We start from the raw sequence: 20377 nt of genomic DNA, 5'->3' as shown, positions 1-20377 counted from the left end.
AGAGACCATTGATGTATAAACATTGTGTGTATCCATACAGGCAGGGTGTGCCACCACTCCTTTAGAAGCAAATCTATTTTGGACCTCCATTTAGCATGCGAAATCGGCACAGGTGTTGCTTCCATTGTTCGCTTAGCGAAAACCGAATCGTACTCTCGAGAGCCCCGTCATGAACAGAACGGGTAGGTGCCCGCCCCAATTTCAATGATGATGCCAACATCTGTCGCTTTGATAGCAACCAGATCCACTCCGTCATTTGTTTTTGGTTTAGCAGGTCGGTCATCACGCCGCCACCCCCAATTTCTACTGCCAGATGATTGGGCCAAGAGACTATTTCCTCAATTTCGGCATCCGTTAAATCCAATTCAATCCCCCTCCATGGGGGAAGCCATTATAGTGCCACCAGATTCCAATCGTTCGTTCAGAAAGATTATGGATTCCGTGTGATCTGTAGGAAATTCTTCAATCATAAGGATTGATTCTCGTTTTAACTGGGCTTTTTTGCCTTTCAGAGCTAGCATTCCATTCCCCCCCTACCCCCCCTTGAATTGTTCGTCCAGGTTTTAGCATCTTTTAGAGGTGGTAAAACATCATCATTGCCCATTCTTAGCAGTTTAATAGCTTTGGTTTGCGGAATAGGTTTTCCTCTTTTGGACCCAATCTCGCTCATCTGGGGTTTTAGTTGTCTGGTGCACCACTGGGCTGTAGTGACCGCAGGGGGATTGACCTTCACTGACCACCTCATACCGGGAACACTGGCAACACTCTGCACACTTCGTGCCGCTCCGCAGAAGAGGGGTTTGAAACACGCCTCGCCTCCAGGCAACAAGCCAGAAGGAGATACTTCTCAGTTACCAATCGAAACACAGAGGGCACACTGCCAATACTCGACTCAGTCCGCTCTGTGGAAGGTTTTTTTTTTTAACATGGCCACGCCTCCTGGCAACAAGCCACAAGGAAAGACTTCACACAGTTAGCAATGGAAGCACTGAGGGCAAACTGGCAGCACTCGACGCACTCTAACTCGAGCAAGCAGATTCGCATGTGGGACCAGCTGTGCAGATAATGGGTTTCATAGTAACCTTATGCCCCGACTTCGGAGGGGAGCAAGATAACTGCTTGAGGCCACTTGTGGTGCATGGCAGTCTATCGGGGGAAATTGGGCACTGCTCTGTGATACGGGGGTGCTTGGGCATGGCTGAAGGGCAGTATGGCCACAGTGCATGTCTCTGCACACGCAGGCCGTGAAACGGAAGCGTAGGGTGTGTATACGCGCAGGACAGAACCACACACCGTACCCTTGCAGGCCTCTGTTTCAGGGTATGGGCAGACTGGGCAGAAAGCCCAAATAGCTACAGAAACGGGAGAAGCATACGGAAACCGACTTCACCCCCCCCCCCCCCCCCCCATTGGGATGATGTATACGCTGAAGCTACAAACCTCATGATTGACCATAACTGCCACAGATCTCCACTCCTAAAGGGGACGGTGTGAACTACTTAGTAGCTTGTATTAGAGCTATAGGTGACGGTGAGCGTTCCCATTGCCAAATTCAATAATCTTAATCTTTGTTGGTAGTAAACACTTTGTTTTTCAACATTCTGTATGTCGTCTAATGGGGAAGCTTGGTGGCGTAGGATGGACTTCCTATAGACATCTATCTAGTTACCGATCTGGTCTCACCTATTTTTCCAAAGTGAAATGAAATAAAAAAATAATCCGGGCTAGCCATAGCGGACCAGAGCAATTTGTGGCAGAGAAGCAAAACTACCAATACACATTTTGAGCGCCTGGGGACCAACTCCGTTGGTGACGGTGCGCGGTACAAATACCTTTTAGGAACACCTGTAATATCAATACCAATATCAAGAGTTTGCAGGATTAAGACATACGAGGTATTGGAAGACGTTGGCGCAGGTTGCATCACAAACGGAGAACGGCTAAATGAAGTGGCCATGGCCAAGAACACTGCTTCCACAACACATTGTGACCGAGGCATCATGGGTCGTGAGTCTGGAGCTGATACAGTGCGGTGCTGCCAAGAGCGACAGATGGTGAGGAGGGAGGGATTATAAAATGATCCCAGGGCTCTAGTAGGTGCATGGCGTACTCTGGGAGCAATCATGTCGTGCCTGGAAGGCATCGCTGGATATGAGGCAGGAGTGGTGAAACTAACATTATGCAGCCGTGGAAGCATGCTGAGGCCACCCTGCCAGTTTACCAACATATGTACGGACCATGAGACACTACCCTTTCGCGCTCTAGTCCTCGTTCACTTTACATATTTGTGATTACTAGTCCCACTTTAACATTTATTGTCACTGCAATAGTACCTCAAACCCCACTAACCCATCCCTCCCTTGCTCCCGTACACTTAGTGCCATTATCTTAGTCCCTCTTATTTATAATTCACAGAAGGCACTGTGCTATTTAACGGTGTTTGCACTCGGCAATTGTTTGGTGCTTGTAGTCTTGAATAAATATTGATCCAGGTAGCGTCTGAAGAGAAATTCACCCAGACTGACAAGTTCAAAGTGTTGGGTTTAGTTCTGACAACAGATTTGACAACAGACATCATGCCTTCTACTTTTTGTCCTCACCGAAAATCGCTCTTTATTTGTTATCGAAGCATATACTGACCCCAGGTGGTGGCTGCAAAGAACTACACTTTTTCATTTTTTTGTATTGGTTTATTATTTGTATCGCCCACCAAACCCTGAGGTAATGAATACTCATACCCTTTTTGTTTATTGTATGTAGTAATTTTCCCATTTACGCTCGATTTGCTGCATTGATGAAAAAGCTTTCATACATTTTAATTTCACGTGCAGCTATGTGTAACCTCTACCCCAGAACTCTCTAACCCTTCTTGTAGAACTATACATCACTATTCCTGCTCCAAGGTTTATTGTCGGTACTGCCCGCCCCTTCTTTCGCACACACCATCACGCTTGCACTTGTTACCTCTGACTCGATTTAGTTATTAACTCACAAAGGCGCCGAAAACACCACCAGTCGGACTACCCTTTGCATGTCTACTAATTGAAGTGTGTTTATATCCTCGACAATAGCTCTTTCTTTGCTTTCAGAGCCAGGGCCTGCCCTACGAAATGTGTGGGGCGTCTTTATTTGCATCGCAGAAAAATGAAACCACTAAATTAGTTATTAACCCCTTAACTGCCATGGGTCCCACCCTACCTCTCCTCCCCACCCCCCCATTGCCAAGGCCTTTTTTGGTGATTTCGGTATGTCGCCATTCAAACCCTTTATAACTTTTTTCTTACATGAGATATCTCAGCCACATTTGGCCCCTTTTTGTTCCCCACATGTAGGCGGTCGTAACGCCACCAAGGAATCTTAGTTTGCTGTACAGGGGTGGGAGAAAATGTTGGGTTTTTTTCAGAAAATGCCAATAAAATGATGTACAAAGAAGCCTGTGGATTTTTTCTTGTAACTGCTAGGAACAATTGGTTTGCTGTGCTGAATTGACCATTTACCAGGCTTTCAAGAACAGGTTTAGTGGGAACCAAAAAAACATATTTTGATACGGTTACCAACCGTTTTGTGAGGCGATTTTTGGCCTTTTCTTCCCAATAGGACATGTGTGGACAGAATGGAAGAAAAGGGTAGGAAAGCTGAATGGGGGGGCGGAAAGCCATACATTTATGAACATTAGACAAAATTCCAAGTTTAGGATTTGCGCAGCTCAGGCAACAACTATGTAGGGAAAAATCGGGAAAATTACAGAAAAGTATGTGATGGACATGGGTGGCCTGGTAAGGCAATGGCTTCTGTGAATTTTGAGAAAAACAATGCTCTGCTACATTTCCACCGACTCTTCCAGTTTAGGAACTTTTGTAAAGTTTCACCAAACGAGCAATACCACAAGCCAAAAACGGTGCCATGGTACACAGGGATTTTATGCTTACGGCCTAAACTGACTTACTTTGCATGTGTAAATAAGGAAAACCAATGTGGTGAGGAAGGGCAAGCATAAACTTTTTGAAAGAGCACATCCAGACCTTAAGAAGGGTAGGTGACTTTTGCAGGTTACAAAAGTGTATAATGCCTAAAGCAGCAACTAAATGTAGGCCACATTTGGGAAATGAAAGGAGTGTCTGACAACGGGCAGCACCAAATGGGTCTAAACATTATGGAAACCACGCACACACAAATGTCGTACCTTCCCGCGTTCCCACAGGTGTCCAGACAAAACAGTAATTGACACGTGTAGGTTCACCTACTTGGGCGCAAAGGGAAAAGCCTAAAACACGGTAAACTCAACTCTTTCGGCAGAGCAGATTTTCAGGAATTTTGCTCATGTGGACCACCTACAGATTTGGACCTAGGGCGTCGAAGCCACCAAATAAAACTGGGAACCCCATGCATTTCCGAAAGACACCCGTGGGAATCCAGAGGTCTGACTTGCACAAATCGCCCCAGGATGTATTGCCCACAATTTCAGACTGTAGGTTGTCCACATGAGCAAAATCTGCTCTGCCGAAGGCTTAGGGTTACCAGTGGGTTAGACTTTTTCCCTTTGCGCCCAGGTGGCCCCACCCAAAACTCAGCTTTTTAAATTTGTTTTGGTTGCACCGCCCCCCCTTCCCTGGGTGCAGATGATATCACCCATCTGCCCCCAGGGTATTGCCCCAATGCTTTGGGGGCTGGGAGAGGGAGACGGCCGCTTGCATAGTAAGCAGCCCCCTCCCCCCACTTCAAAAACAGATCCCTGGTGTCTAGTGGGCATTGCAGGGCGCGGATCAGGCGATCCGTGCCAAGCCATGCTTCAAAAAGGTGTCAGAGTGTCTCCCCCTTGACAACGACACCTCCCTTGATCTGAACGGCACAATAGTGCAGCAGATCGAGGGAGATGAAGGCGGAAATTGGCCTTTTTTTTTTTTTTCACCGCGGCAGCCATTTCGGCTGCCGCTGTGAAAACTACTTTGTTTCATGTCGGCGTGCGTAATGCACGCCGACATGAAACTGAAGGAAATCCAACCCCTGGGCTGTGAGGGGGGACCTCCCCCTTACATAGCCCGGCGTTTGGATTAGTTTTGTGCCAGAAAGAACGAGCCAGCTCGTCCTTGGCACTTAAAGGGTTAATATCCTAGGCTGCAAATAAACAGACGCTCGATGTCTGAACTGTTAGTATTAGGGTTGTAGCAATATCGGGAGTGAACCTTATTCAATCCGACCAAGTGAGCTAAATCATTTGTAGGGATAGTTACCTCAAAAGAAATTGCTGAAAGAGCAGGACAGAGTAATTAACATTGGTAAGTAATCCAAACATAACCAATGTGACTGCACGTGGGCATCCCCCTTTATCCCCACCCAGGAACCATCAGCGGAGTGACTAACAGTGTTTATTTCTCATTCAGCAGCTAAATATGTGCAGAAGTTCCAAACTAAGGAGTTATAAATGGCGTATTTTAAAGTGTACCCAACCTGCATCTAGTTACCAGCCCTACCCATACTCTCCATCCTCCTTTCTCCTCTAATCCCTTACCACTCTCGTTTTTCCTGTCCTCCAGCAATACTCCTTTCACTTTAAATACCTAGATCCCTTCGTTATTTAGAGAGTCCATGGCTGTGCGTTAATTCAAATTCTTCAGAATTTCTTTCTTTTCCGTTCGTATGAATTCGACGGCTGATAGTCTAGCTTCTCGGCGGCTGATTCCGGCTCCCGAACCAGACATCTGCTCCCAACAACTGGCTTCCGCTTACCAGTAGGGAGAGCGGGGGGGACCGATCCTTCATATTCAGAGTATGTATACCCCCATTACCTTCATCTTGCTGAATTTGTCCGTATTCCATTATGGAGTGTACTCCCTTTAAGTTTTGCTCTAAGTGCAACAGGAAATTTCTGTGGGTAGACAGTTTGTAACCACTGCATTTCACATGACCATCTCGAATCCTGTTGTGCTGCTTGCAAGATCTTTAGGCCCAAGACGCTAAAGGAGCACATGACCAAAAGGTGTATGGCATACACCATGTTGGCGGAGTCAGAGACTGCCGCTGGGATTTTCAAATCGGACCACGAAGGCCAAGGCTGCCTCGAAGACAGCGCTGCGACTGTCCCCAGCCTCGAAAGGCAGTCCCAGTGCGCTACTATGTGGAACGCCTCTGGCGACACCGGCGTACCCGCACACACCCCTTCCCATAAGCACCCATTTCCCCACAAGCATCCCTCGACTTCGTCGACAGAGGACCACGAGACCGTTAGTTGACGCCTCTTGGCCCACTGACTCCACACCAACTGTACCTGCTGTGGTTCCACCTACGCATTTACCACATTGCAAACGCTCTGGCGAAAGGTGCCCAACACTGTTCGGCTGATGCGGAGAAGCCTAAACAGCCGTTGAATAAGAATAAATCTCTTAGCCTCAGAAAAATACTAGAAGGAGCCTTCTGCTCACGGTAAACCGACTCCTCAGACCCCTGGTGACTAAGCAGAAGAATCCTCGCCTGTCTTCTGCTCTCAGCAAAAAGCGCCCTCGGGAGAGCCCCAAGGACGCAACCAAGAACACTGTTCCACCAGAAGCACCTCCTGTGACAAAGGTCAGCCCTGGGGTCCCAAGCTCTCTCCTGTCTGCAACCCCCGCCCCCCCCCCCCCTCCACCCCCCCCGGACCCAGACACAATTTGAGAATGCCATGGGAACAATCTCATTGTGGATTTTATGGGTAGGCTGCCCACCCCTTTAAAGCCTTCTGAGCAGATTCGTGTAACTCCTCCAGCGGCACCCCCTCTCTTCCTGCCCCAGCCCTGCGTCCGGGGAGCTCTCGCGGTTCTCTTTGAGTACACAGTCCACACAAGCAGACTAGGACATGTGGATAGATGATCAGGGTGAACCCAGTCAGGATGGTGTTGATACCTACCTGCAGGACCAGGATGACCCAGATCTCCTCTTAGTCGACCCTCCTGACCCTCCATAGTAGAAAGCGGTTACTCCCCCTCCCATTGCGTACTAGCCACACTACAATGAGCTGCTGAAGATGGCTGTGCACGACTTTGGCATTAAAACTGACGAATCCAGCCCTTCAGGGAGTGACTTGGTTGAGGATATTCTCAACAAGAAGATACTTATTAGCCAAACTACACCTCCTCTGGAGTCTATTAAAAAGAGGGTCTCTCCAGCCTTGTCTACCCGCTCCTTTACTAGGGCAATCCACCCCTGGGTGGAAAAATCCTTCATGCCCTCTCCTTCAGATCCTCTTTACGTTCAGGGTCACGCTTAAGTCAGACTCCCTGGTGGTGACCATCACAAAAAAGATCTGGTGTTCCACTCTCAACCTCCAAGACACCTAACAAGGAGTGCAAGAAAATGTACATGCTAGGAAAGTGTATTGCAACCTCTGCTGCGTACCTTGCTAGGATTGCAAACACCACCTTGCTTGCCATCTACAGCAGCACCCAGTGGGTTGAGGTTTCACAACATCCGGACCCAGTTCCTGAACCGGCACAATCCCACCTTTTTATAAAGATCGCTGCAGAGGGAAAACCAGTCTCACAAAACATCCTGAAGAATGTCTTGGATTGCAGACACCTCAGGTAGAGTCATTGCAGAGTGAACCCTCCTTTAAAAAAACATTCCTGGTTTAGAGACTCAGGATTTAATCCAGAGTTAATCCCTTACCACTCTTTCAACGCTGCTGTGAGGTTCTACAGCCTCGCACCTCGTCCTTTTCATCCCTGCTCTCACCACGGACTGCCTGACTGTCGCTGGGCTGCTGAAGGCCCATGGTGCACGTAGGTGCAATTATTGATGCACCTCTGCACAAGAACTATAGGCGAAATTTTGAAGCTGCAGAAATATTATTAAATTGATGCAGGAAGGAAGTAATTTGAGCGTGTGACACAGCGCCATTGTGCATTTGTTTGGACAAACATCCTGCTACCTTCTACACTACCATTTTTGGGTGTTTCCTTCTTCTGGCCAGCACTCTCATTTACCATGCAGTGCTTTCATTATGGCCGCCCGAGCCCTAATCTGAACTGAGGCAGTGTGTGTAATCTGCCGGCCTACATAGTTCTCTAGCATTGGCTGGGGTGCTGCTTATTCCAACCAACGAGAGAATGGGAGGTGTGAGCAGGCCCCTGTTCCAAGGCCCACTTTTAAGGTCCCTGTCCGCTTCCCTATCCGCTTTTACAGGTCGCCAGATGAGACTTTCTGCCACACCAAACCCTCCCTGACTGTCATGACTCAGTGTTGCCCCAAGATAACACTAGGGGTCATGGCACGACATCAGGAATATGGCAAGGGTACAAGCCCCTTTAGGAATGGAAAAGGGCCCACCTGGACTCTTGCCTGACGCCTTTGGCACCAGGCTCATAAGAAATGATCAGGTGTGTCAGCACTACTCTTGGTGATCCAACATGGCAGGTAGAGAGCTGCATAAACTCCTTCATGCGGTCCAGTCTTCAGGGTGTGGTTGCATCCTTGGGCGGGGCCCTCTATATAAGCCACACCCTTCCAGCAATCTGTGCTTCGTGGTGTTCTGCTTCCAAGTAGCAGCACGTGCTCACCGCCGCTCAGCATCCAAGATCCATCAACTCCAGACCAGCTTACCTTGATCAGGAACGCCTGCTGCACGACCGCAACATCTTCACAATCCGGATCAATTTACCAGGGTCCTCTGATACAGCGGCCACTCCATTTTGCACGCGCTTACCTGTCCGCATCTTCGATCATCTGCGATCCGGAACATAGCTCCGCGCCTGGTGACTGAAAGACAAAAGAACAGGGTTAGTGAACATGGAAAATACTCTGTAACGCTCGTAACGAAAAACTATACTTGCCACGTATTGAAGTATCGATCCCACCAAGTGCTTAACATGTGTTGGTACCGCAGCAACAGTAGGCATACGTGTAGGTACTGCAGCAACAACTGTCAAAGGAAAGGAGAAGGACATTAGTACAATAAAGACTGGCAGAGAAAAGACTCATAAAATACAACACATGAGAGGAACGTGGAAGTGAGAAAGCTAATTCAAGAAAGACAAGATCAAAAAACGAATACCTGAGAGGAGTCGCAGCAGGTCTGGGCACCTTACACCGCACGAAGCTCCAGTGAATTAACTGGACAAACGGTGCCCCTGCTGAATTAAGCAGGATGGAGAGCGTGCCTTCACTATAAAGGTGGTTCCCCTTCCTCTGCTAGGAGAACCATAGTAGCAGGGAATTCCAGACGTCTCAGAAGTAGCCCCCCTGACGGATCAGCGCCCCCGCGGAAACAAGGTGAGCATTACACTGAGGCTGCTACCCCTGTACTATTGGACTACCATGACTCTTACCATAATCTTCATGTGTCGGTTCCCACTGCTTGATTTTCCTGTACTTCCACTTTTGTCAGGAACTCTCAGCTTTCCCTGCTACGTACTCAATTGAAGCTCTTTCTGTACTCACCGTTACCATCTCTCTCCTACTTTCAAACACCTTAACCTCTGGGCCCTCATTTAATCTTGAAGTTCAAACTTGGTTGTATTTTTGCTTTTCACTTGAAATTCAGACTTGGTTGTTTTTTGCTTATAACTTTGGCCATTGATTGTAACCTGCTATCCCAGTGATTGTTTCTAGACCGCTGTACTTGCTTATGCCTTCCTCGGTCTCTTTCTTCCCACTCATGGCGCTTACTGTTTCTTCCATCTATTCCAACCGCTTCTCTATCAACTAGCCTTCTCTTCTCACGAAGTCTGGAAGAAGAATTTTAAAAAGGATATCTTGGCCTCCAGCCCAGGTCTCGCTATCACTGATACCTGTACAAGCACCTCTTCTAGACAGACCCTCGCTGATATCCTCTTTGTTGTTCCTTTGCTGGATCTATGGACCCCCCATGTGATCTGTGCGCTGCTCTGTCTCCTCCTTTTCTATTAATGGTGGCACTCGCTGGGAAGTCCTCGTGGCTTCTTTCGACTCCTCCAGAGTCGTCCTTAATGTCTACCTAAATGGCACTGCCATGGTCCAAGGTCCTCGGGCCAATCTCCTCCTATTCGATAGGCGGTTTCCTTGCCTCATCAACTTCCTTTCATCTCAATCTGTCCCCCCTCATTCCTTGGCTACCTCGCCCACTCCTTACTCCTCTGCCTCACTTCAGAATACCTCCACAACTCCGCAAGGCCTACCTCTGATCTGTATCTGTATATCTTGCCACTCAACTCTCTCTCTCTGCTGTCAACACTCCCCCTGACATCTGCCATCTCCTTGAAGAACTGGACCTTGATGTCCTTGGTCTTACAGAGACATGGTTCACCGCCAGCTCTGTCACAAGCTTTGACAGACTCCTCCCTGATGGCTACAAGATCCTCTCCACACCCAGATCCACTTGGCCTGGGGGTGGCATAGCTCTGATCTTTCCTGAGTGGATTCCCGCTACTATCATTCCCACTCAGATTTACTCCTCTTTCGAATGCCTTGTCTGCCGTTGTTAGGAAGAATTCTCATAAATGTGCTAATTTCCCTTACCTTTTGAGACCCCCAGTATCTTTGCTGGATTTCTAGGACTTTAATTTTTACCCAGAAAGAACGTGAGCCTTTTTTCCCACTCATGTATTTTGATGTTACTTTTGTGGTGTTCGGATATGGAGTTTTAGACAACCCCATAGGCATCATCTTTTTCTTATGTGTCGCATAGCACCCTCCGTGCAGTGGCACATGGATGTCTTTTAGACTTCCCAAGGTTTAAATACCTTCTGTGGGACTGACTACTGTCTCCCAGCAAATGTAAAGTTAAATTGACTTTGCTAGTCTTTTTAAATTGCTAGACCCAGCACACCCTGCCTTACAGCAGAGTGCTGGCGGGAATATCTAGTGTTCCCTATGCCTAGAAAACTCATGTAGCCCTCAAAAGCTACCCTTTCCCCTCAGAATGGCTGGTGGCAGTGGTATTGCCATGATTTCTCTGACCGTGACCCGTTTAAACGCGCCGGTCGCTGAAATCCACTGGAGCCATGTTTTTCAAGATGGCGTCTGAGCCCCATCCTGTAAACCGATTCCAACTGACTTTTTTCACCATTTCTTTTTGGAAAGGTCCTTCTAGTGTTTCTCTGCACGCCAAACCAGGTTTGGTCCCTTTGTTCGTTTGCCTTTGGCGGGCTTCTGTACTGAAGCCCTGCTCTGGCGCCTGAGTGTCTGGGGTGGACAGGATGTGAGGGAGGTGCCCGAAACTCACCGTGCTTCGTCTCCTAGGAGACCTGAATGCACTCTGGCGTGATTGGCTGGCTGACTGTCCGGCAAGGACAGCCACCCTGCTGGGTGAGACAGCTACGCTGGAATGAATGGGAGAAAAACCATTTAAAAGCAGGTCTCTGGGGACTTGGAAGGCAGAGTCGACCACATGTAACTTGTTTAGAAACCTATTGGGTTGGTACTGTAGTGTATTGATGTGATATTGAGCTGCTTATTACTTACTTATTACATCCCTCTTGAGATAAGCCTGGCTGCTCAGCCCTGCTACCACAAAACTGTGTAGTACAGATTTATACCAAAGGTGAGATTGTGCTTACACCTGCAGTCTTGTGTGTAGTGTTCCCAAAGGGCACTGCATGCAATTCTGCCGTACCTCTGATATGTACCCTTCCCCAAGAGGTCTTTGAGGACGGTAACCTGCTTCATCTTGACACAACTCTTGCTCTGTTATCCCACTCCTCTGACACCTGCCACCTCCTTGAACTGGATCTTGATGTCCTTTCTTACGGAGACATGGTTCACAGCCAGCTCTGTCAAAGCTTCGACACTTTCCTCCCTGATGACTACAAGGACCTCTCCACACCCAGATCCACTCGGCCTGGAGGTGGCGTAGCCTGGATCTTTCCTGAGTGGATTCCTGCTACTATCATTCCCGCTCAGATTTACTCCTCTTTCGATTGCTTTGTCTGCGGCTCTCAATCTCTCCTAGCCACTCTTACTGTTGCTACTCTACCGTCCCCCTGGGCAAATCACCTCTTTTCTCTCCAAGTGGGCTGACCTCTCCTCCGCCATCCTAGCCTCATCCACTCAACTCCTCCTTGGTGACCTCGACATCCACCTCGATTATCCCTGCCCCTCATCTCTGCTCTTTTGCGACATCTGCGATTCCCTCACTATCCTCCCCTCTAGTCCAACACTCTGCAGGGGACACACTTGATGTCTTGATCTCCTCTAGCTGCTCCCCCTCTCTATCCCTCTGACCACTCCTCTCTTCTGTAGTGACCACTCTGCCTTCTCTCCTCGCATCTTGCACTCTTCTTTCCCCCCCATCCTCCAAAGCCAAGCCCACCCCAACACTGCCACCTACTTTCTTGGACATCCGACCTATGAAGCGTGTGTCAGTTGTGGCTTTCTCTGACACCTTCTATACTCCCCTGCCCCCCCCCCCCGCCCCCGCCTTCCTCTGGCTGACTCTCACCCGGACACAACCCCGTCCCTTCTCTACTCTATTTCTGATGCTCCTGCCCCTGTCATGAGGATCCGCTTGAAGTCCAAAGCCAAATGCAATTACTGGTTTGACTCCGACCTAGCTACATTTAAACCGAAGTGTAGGGCGGCTGAGAGGAAATGGAGGGCTTCTTGTTCATCCTCTGACAAACTGGCCTGTCGCCTGCTCCAAAGGCAATACCGACTCTCTGTATGCACCAAGAAGAGATTCCACATTAAAGCCTGTGTCTCTGTGGCATCTAACAACTCGGCCAAACTCTTTTTAAAATCTGCAAGGAGCTTGCCAACCCTTCTGCAGTCTCTACCCCTCCTTGCCTCCCAGGCTCTCTGCAATGCCCTTGCCTTGCACTTATCTCAAAAACCTCCCTCTCCTCCTGCTCCCATTACCTCTCAATCTATGCTTGTGGGTTCCCCCCCCCCCCTCAAACAACCAACCCCCACCCTCTGTGTCTCTTGATGAGGTCGCTAGACAAATTCGATCTATGAAAGCCTTGTCAAAACAGGTTCATCCATGTTCCTCTAAAACCATTAAGGATCACATTGACACCCTCGTTCCGGCCTTTGACGATTTCTGCAACCCCTCCTTTGCCCCTGGTTCCTTCCCCATCCGAAGCACTCCCTTGTGCATTCTCTTCTCAAGAAACCCACAGCTGATCCTTCCTGTCAGCTAACTATCACCCAATTTCCATTACTCCCTTTCTGGGAAAACTCCTGGAAAAGCTGGCCATCTCTCAGCTTAACCTTCATTCTGATTCTGTTGGCTGTCTCCATGACCACCAGTCTGGTTTCAGAGCGGCCAGAAGCACAAACTGCTCTCCTTAACACTGTGAACATCTGCTCTCCAACCTTGACTCTAACATTCCCTCTGTCCTCATCCTACTCTTTCTCTTCTGCCGTCGACACAGTCAACCATACCATCCTGCTCAACTGTCTCTGTGATAACCTGGATATCACTGATCAGGATCTGGCCTGGCTGAGCTCCTTCCTCTCTGATCGACCCTTCCAGGTCCAACTTGGGTCCTTCCTAACATCTATCTTCCTCTACCTGTGGTGTTCCCCAGAGGTCTAACCTCTCGCCCTGGCTTTTCAACCAATACCGGGCAACTCTCGCCCACTGCATTGCCATTTTCTGCTCAAATTTCTAGTGCTACGCTGACAACACTCCACTCATTTTTAGGCTTCCCTCGGCCACCTCCTCTCCCTCTCATCTGATTGCCTAACTGCCATTCAAGATTGGTGTGCCGCCAATGATCTTTATCTGAATGCCAGCAAGACGGAGATCCTACCCATCAGCACACCTTCACCATCCTTTCCCCTCACTCTCTGGCTGGCCTCCCTTGGCCCTCCTCCTACCCCCACCTGCGAAACTAAGAACCTCTGGGTCATCTTTGACGCCACACTTTCCTTCTCCGCCCACATCTCTGAGGTCTCCAAAAAGTCAAACTTCCTACTCCACCTCCTCAGAGGTACTCTGCCTTTCCTATCCTTTCCCCGGAAGCTCACTGTCTCCCGAACTCTGGTTCTCTCTAGGTTTGACTATTGTAACATCCTCTTTCTAAATCTACCTGCCTCTACTCTCCGCCATCTGCAACTAGACCTGAACAGGACTGCAAGACTCTTCCTTGACCTCAAGCCCTCGGACTGTATCTCTCCAGCTCTGAAATTTGTCCATTGGCTCCCAGTGGATGCAAGGATTAAATTCAAAACCCTCTGCATTGTCCACAAAGCTTTCTGGAGCCTGGGTCCAAAATACCTTCAGCTATCCCTCCGCAAATACCTCCCCACTCAAGCTCTTTGTTCCTCTACCTCCAACTCCCTCAGGGTCCGTCGTTTTTCAAAGAAACGAGCTGGGGGTAGATCTGTCTTCAGCTGGCGCCTCCCTCTGGAACAGCCTCCCTGCCACTCTAAAACTTGAGGAGAACCATCTCTGGTTCCGGAAGCACCTCAAGACCTTCCTCTTTGCTTTTGCCTTCGCTCCCTCTCTCCCCTGCTGATCTGCTCTCTTGGCACTGCACCTGGCCACCCTCTGTCCCCTGGGCTCAGGTACCTGCTCACCCTGCCACCCTCCTGGCCACCCCTTGCACTGGGGACTGTATCTGTATCCATACAATGTTTCTCCCCTCCCCCCATTTTCTTTTTCTGCACTCATTTCGTCCTACCCAGTCTGTTGCCGTAAACCTAGCACTTGCCACTTGCTGGCTGCACTACCACTGTTTATTGCCTCTTTTATCTATTTATTTTATTTCTTATTATTTCTCTTTTCTCTTCTACTCTGCACTTTCCACATCCCTCGCCCCATGCACTTTTCCCCTTTCCCATGCACTTGCACGTTCTCAATGTCACTGGGCCTAATAAGATTGTTGTTTGTTCTCCCCTGTTACCCTCCCCTCCCTTGCCTTGTTGCGCTCTGAAACACTTGTGTACGAGCGCGATACAAATAAAATACATATCATATAGAGACACAAGTGGCCCTAATTAATATGCCCATTGAGGACGATCTCCTCTTTGGTAAAGCTGTTGACGAAAAGCTGGAGAGAGCAAAGGAGCACAAGACCATTAAGACCCGTGATCAGATTTCCAGCAAACCCTTGTTCCAAAGGCGAGCATTCAATACACACTGACATTTTCCGGCACAAGGCTCAGGAAAACTGGGCAGAGCCAGAGCATGAACGTCTGGCGCCTTCGTACACGCACTCCGTCCTTTCAGTACCAGCAGCGTGGGTATTGCCACAGGAAAGGATGAGGCAGGGCTGTAGCCTCTAGAGGCGCAACAGACGTGCTCATCCATGTTCCCTCCCAAGCATCCCCAGTCGTGGGTTGCCTAACACTCTTTTTGCACAAAAATGGGAGGGAATAACGTCAGACGGCTGGGTCTTCGATAAAGTGGCCAAGGGATACTTAGTTCCTCGAAGCACCTCGCCACCATCCACCTCGCGTAAGACTCATGTCCTCGGGACATCTCCACATTCTCAAGGAGGAAATGGGAATCCTGTTACAAAAAGGAGCCATTGAGCTGGTGCCCTTCATGGAACCAAAATCAAGCTATTTATTGAATGTACTTCCTTGTTTCAAAGACAAATCTAACAATGTACCCAGTGCTGGACCTGCGCCCTGTAAACACGCCTTTCCAACCACAAAAATGACAATGTTACGGGAAATCATCAGTTAAAGATGGGGGGGGGATTACATTGCGACGTTAAACATTAAAGATGCATACTCTCATATTTCAATGTTGCTAGTGCACAAAAAATACCTCGGATTCAAATTGGGAGATGAGCACTACCAATTCAAAGTGCTACCATTCGGCATTGCTTCAGCCCCCAGGGTATACACAAAGGTCCTAGCCGTGGTGGCTGCCCACTTGCAAAGGCAGTCCATTCCAGTGTACCCTTACTTGGACAACCCCCTCCCCACCTGCCCCTCCAGCAGCGCATTCAAAACATGCAGCAAACAATCAATGTGCTGTTTCAATTGGGCTTCTCCATAAACAAAAAGTCTAGTTCCTAGCCAAGTAAAGCAATTTCTGAGGGCACTAATCAAAACTGACATAGTCCTAGTCTACCCCTCCGAAGAGAGGGTCCAAAACATGCATTGTCAAACACCAGTACGTAGCCGGTTGTCAGTTGACTGTACAAAAGGCGATGCGCCGGCTGGGAATGATTGCTTCCTGCATCTACTTAGTGCCTTACGCCAGGCTGCGCTTGCATCCAATGAAAGAGTGGCGAGCGAAACAGTGGTCGCAAGCATGGTGTCTCGGGGGAGGATCTATTGGTGGTTTTGCAACCTCTGGTTCAATCGCTAGAGTGGTGGAACAGAAACCATCTACTAAAGGGGACAACCTTTCCACACACCAGCGATCAAGGCCACTCCCAACACAAGCTTCTATGACTGGGTGGCACGCTCACCTATGCATCGCACTGCTCATGGCCTGTGGACACAGGCACTAACAAGGAAACCCATCAACCTTCTGGAACTACTAGCGATTCTCAAAGCACTTCAAGCCTTCAAAACACAGGTAGCATACAACAGTCCTAGTCCTTACAGACAGTACCACGGCCGTGTTTTATGTAAACAAACGAGCGGGGGTAGGGAGGTACACAATCTCCAAGTCTGTGCAAACTAGCACTGCGTTGGGCAAGAATTGATGTAATAACCCTCAGGAGACCACACCAGCCTAGTCCTCTTGGTATTGGGTAACCCACCTATTGGTAGAGGCCTGTACTACACAAGTTGGTAGTGTGACAGAGCAGCCAGACTTATCTCAAGTGGGCTAAATGTGAGCTGTAGCATCAAAATCCACAAATACAAGTATCCTAATAACACTTACACTGAAGGTTTTCTAGTACAATAATTATTTAACGGTCAGTTTTAAATAAGCCTTCTTTAAAAAAGGGCAATGTGCAACAATAAAAATACACTTCAAATTGCGTTCTCAGAATCCAGGCAAAGCAAGTTGATACTTTTTAGAGATGCTTCATACACACTTCCAACACCCTAACTTGACTTCACTAACTAGGACAGTATTGGCATTTATATATCACTTTTTGTATTTTGGAAAATTCTGAGTTTGGTAGAAAGGAAAGGTTAAGGAAGGAAAAAGGATAACCGGTTCTCTGAGCATGTGAGCACTTCAATCTCCCAATGAAGTCTAGATTAAAAACCTTTCCCAGCAATATTAGTTAAAAATCAATGTATCACCTATGAGGGACAGTAAGAATCCGTCAATGAGTTGGAGCCTGTAGGGAGCCAGGACTGCCAAAGTCAATTTGGAACAAAGTCTATCAAGCTGAGGAACTTCTAAATGGCAAAAGGTCTTGCACAAGAGTTTGTTGTAGGAAATCACTGTTGGGTCACAAGTTGTTATTTAGAGCTGAAATCAACTCCAGAGAAGCAGCAACTGCAAGTCTCAACAGAGAAAAGCAAGCTACAGACAAAGATAAGTACCCTTTAGTCAGAACAGTACCGTAGATTAGAAGAAGAGGATTCAGCTGGCTTCTGCCCTGGTTGCAGTGTTGCAGATCCTGTGTTCCTGGGCCTCAGTTGTGGGGACAAGAGGGAGGACGTCTGGAGCACTCCTGCACAGCAGTACGGAGGGGGCCCTTTTCAATTCAGTGGCACTTCATGGTTTCAGTGCGCAGTAAACTGCACCACTGCGGATCTTGGACACCGGTTTGGCTTCTTTGAGTCCAGCCACTGGTGAGGTGACTCGAGCTTGGGTTGTCCTGCTTCGGGAGGGCCTCGGGAGACCCCTGGAGCTTTTGGCTGGATTACAGACATTGCACTAGACTATATTTCTCGACCCTTGGCACTCTGTTCCAGCATCAGCAAAGAAGTGCAGTCAGTTGGGGAAGATCTTCAGCAAAGTTTCTCGGTTAGTTGGTCCCACTAACCCAAAGGGAAGAAGTCCTCCTTTCCGGAGCTTCTCTCGCGCAGAAAGTTTCAGCACAGCAGCAGGGCTTCACCGGGCAATTCAAAGGTGCAGAAGGATGCAGCCAGCGTCTGTCATGTTTTCTTTGGGTTTTTCTTTCCAGTGGTCGACTGTCTTCAGTCCAAGAAGCCTTGCCTTTTTATGCACGTTTCTCCCATTCATGCACAGCCTAGCTGTCACTCGCACTGCAGGGTGGCTGTCTGCAAAGCCAGCCAGCCAGCCAATCGGGACTGGATGCATTCATGTTGCCCTGGAGATGAAGGGTGGGGGAGTTTCAGGCACCTCCCTCACTTCCTGCCCTGCCAGACACACTGGAGCCAGAGGCGGGTTTCAGTACTGAAACCGCCAAAGCGAACAAATGGGTTAAACCTGGTTTGGCATACAGAGTAAAACCCAAGAAAGACCTTGCAAACAAGAAATGGCGAAAAAAGTAGACCAAGGCCATTTGATACTGCAGCTGAGGGTTCAGCCTGCAGCAGAAAAGCACAATGGTAGGAACATTTCAACCACTGCCACCAGCCATTTAAAGTAGTGAGGGTGAAATAAAAAATGTTACATGAGTAGGTAGGAAAAGGGCTACGGAGTAACCCCCCCAGCACTCCACACAAGATGAGGTGTGCTGGACCTACAAAGAGAAAAGGAAGTAAAGTCAATTTAACTTTACTGTTCTTGGGAACTGTAGTTGGCTCACCCAAGAAAAGGTATTTAAAACCTAAGAGAAATCTAAAGGGTTTCCCCGAGACACTGCACTGAAGGTGCTGTGTCACCATACAAAAAGTAGATGCCTATGGAGTTTGTCAGACTCCAAAAACAAAGGAAACCCATAATCCAAATCGGATAAAAAATACATGAGTGAGAGAAAAGGTCTCACTCATTCCAGGATAAAAATTAAGTTACAAATGCTTATTAGTGTGATTTATACTTGGGAGGGGGGTGGGGGAGGTGAGAAACAGCAGTGACCATTTACCATTTCTTAATGAAAATATATGAACAAAATATACTATGCAAGAAAGCATGCTAGTTTGAGGGCAAAATCCTGGGCGAATGGAGGTGGATAACACACTGGCTGGGACTGCCCAGCGGGCCACCTTGCTGGATGTGCCTCTTTCTCCACTTGTGAATTGGTTTCAAGGGCCAAGGTCACCTCGGCTGAATGGGGTGGCGGTGGGCAGGGGTGTTGGTTAACCTCCTTCCAAAATGAAAACCTCACGCTGCTCAGTTGGCTACTTAATGTGAACATTTAATTACAAAATGTAATCTGAAAAAAAGAATAAGCGGTCTATTCCATTTCCATGTGGACTGCTTATTGGTCACATAAAAAATAAGTTGCTTTGTTAAACTGCATTTTTTGTTTCTCAACAGCAAGCTGTCACCCAGTGTCCTAGGATTACAACTATTTGCCTTTATGCCAGGGTCTTAAGTCGCTAAACCAATAGAAGAGTTTGGAAATCTAAGTTGTATATTGCCTTTTGTAACTTGTACAGCAAGTCCCAGCTTTTAAGATCACACCACTTTGCTTTATGCTATTTGTAGTCCTATTTAAAAAGGGAAGCCAAATGCTAAAGTGCACAACAGAATTCGAAAATGACTTTGCAAATTTAAAACAAAAGTAGTGTCTAATCAACTGTAATACAGTCCACTCATTGTAATTAACTTACCTTTCGATTGAAAATAATCCAACAATTGCTAATCATATAAATTAGATTGCTTATCAAAATATGTTTATTTAGCAATCTTGAAATTTGAAAAACTAATTCATGCCTTGGGTGTGTATTTTTGAAGGAAGAAGGCTTAATCTGATAAATAGTTGTTTAATCAAGGAACCTTGTAAGAGTTTATTTGAATACTTGTCACTGAATCTCTGTAACTCCCCTACAGCTCACATCGACCCCTCTTGAGATGAGCCTGGCTACTCAACCACACTAACAACCTGTGTAGTAAAGACCTATACCAAAGGTTGGGTTCCTATTGCCAGGTCAGGGTTGTAGTGCATCTAAAGGGTACTGCATACAATCTTGCCTAACATCTAGACTATGCACGGCTTCTCTTCAGTCAAGAAGCCTAAAACTGGAGGCACTGGTATCTTCCCCTAATTTAAAGACCTGCAGAGCTCAAAGGCTGAACTTTGTATGGCGACCGGAGCAGCAAGGTAGCCCAGAAGGGATGGTTAGTCCACTGGGTGGACCTGGGACACTTCCGAATGCTCAGCAGGCATGAATTTTTGAGCCGGGGCTCAGGGCAGGTTGTTGCTACCAGTCCAGGGGTGGAAGCATAGACTACGGCCTTCTGGAGACCAGGAGAGTTTGGAGCAGGGCTTCATCAGGACTTTACTTCAGGCAATGCTGGTTGGCTGCAAGAGTCATCCTCTGGTTATCTGCACGCTGCACTTTGTAGTGCTCGTGGCTCAAACGATTGTTATGACTGCTGGATTCCTGCTTTTATCCAGGATTTGAACTGAAGTCGCCCCAAGCTCACCATTGCAAACTGGCAGGGGCTGTCCAATCATGGACATGGACATGGACAGCCTCGGGCCAC

At 48.0% G+C, this 20377-nt stretch overlaps 1 protein-coding gene across 1 annotated transcript in view; it reads left to right on the top strand.

The window, feature by feature from the left end:
* RAB8A (RAB8A, member RAS oncogene family) overlaps nucleotides 1–20377 on the top strand; it is a 262885-nt gene that overhangs the window by 88170 nt on the left and 154338 nt on the right. The gene's annotated exons all lie outside the window — the stretch shown is intronic.

The sequence above is a fragment of the Ambystoma mexicanum genome, chromosome 1p (genome assembly GCF_040938575.1).
Source record: "Ambystoma mexicanum isolate Mex_15411 chromosome 1p, UKY_AmexF1_1, whole genome shotgun sequence".
Taxonomy (NCBI): domain Eukaryota; kingdom Metazoa; phylum Chordata; class Amphibia; order Caudata; family Ambystomatidae; genus Ambystoma; species Ambystoma mexicanum.
Note: the sequence above shows the minus strand (reverse complement) of the source record. Positions and strands in the feature narration are given on the sequence as shown.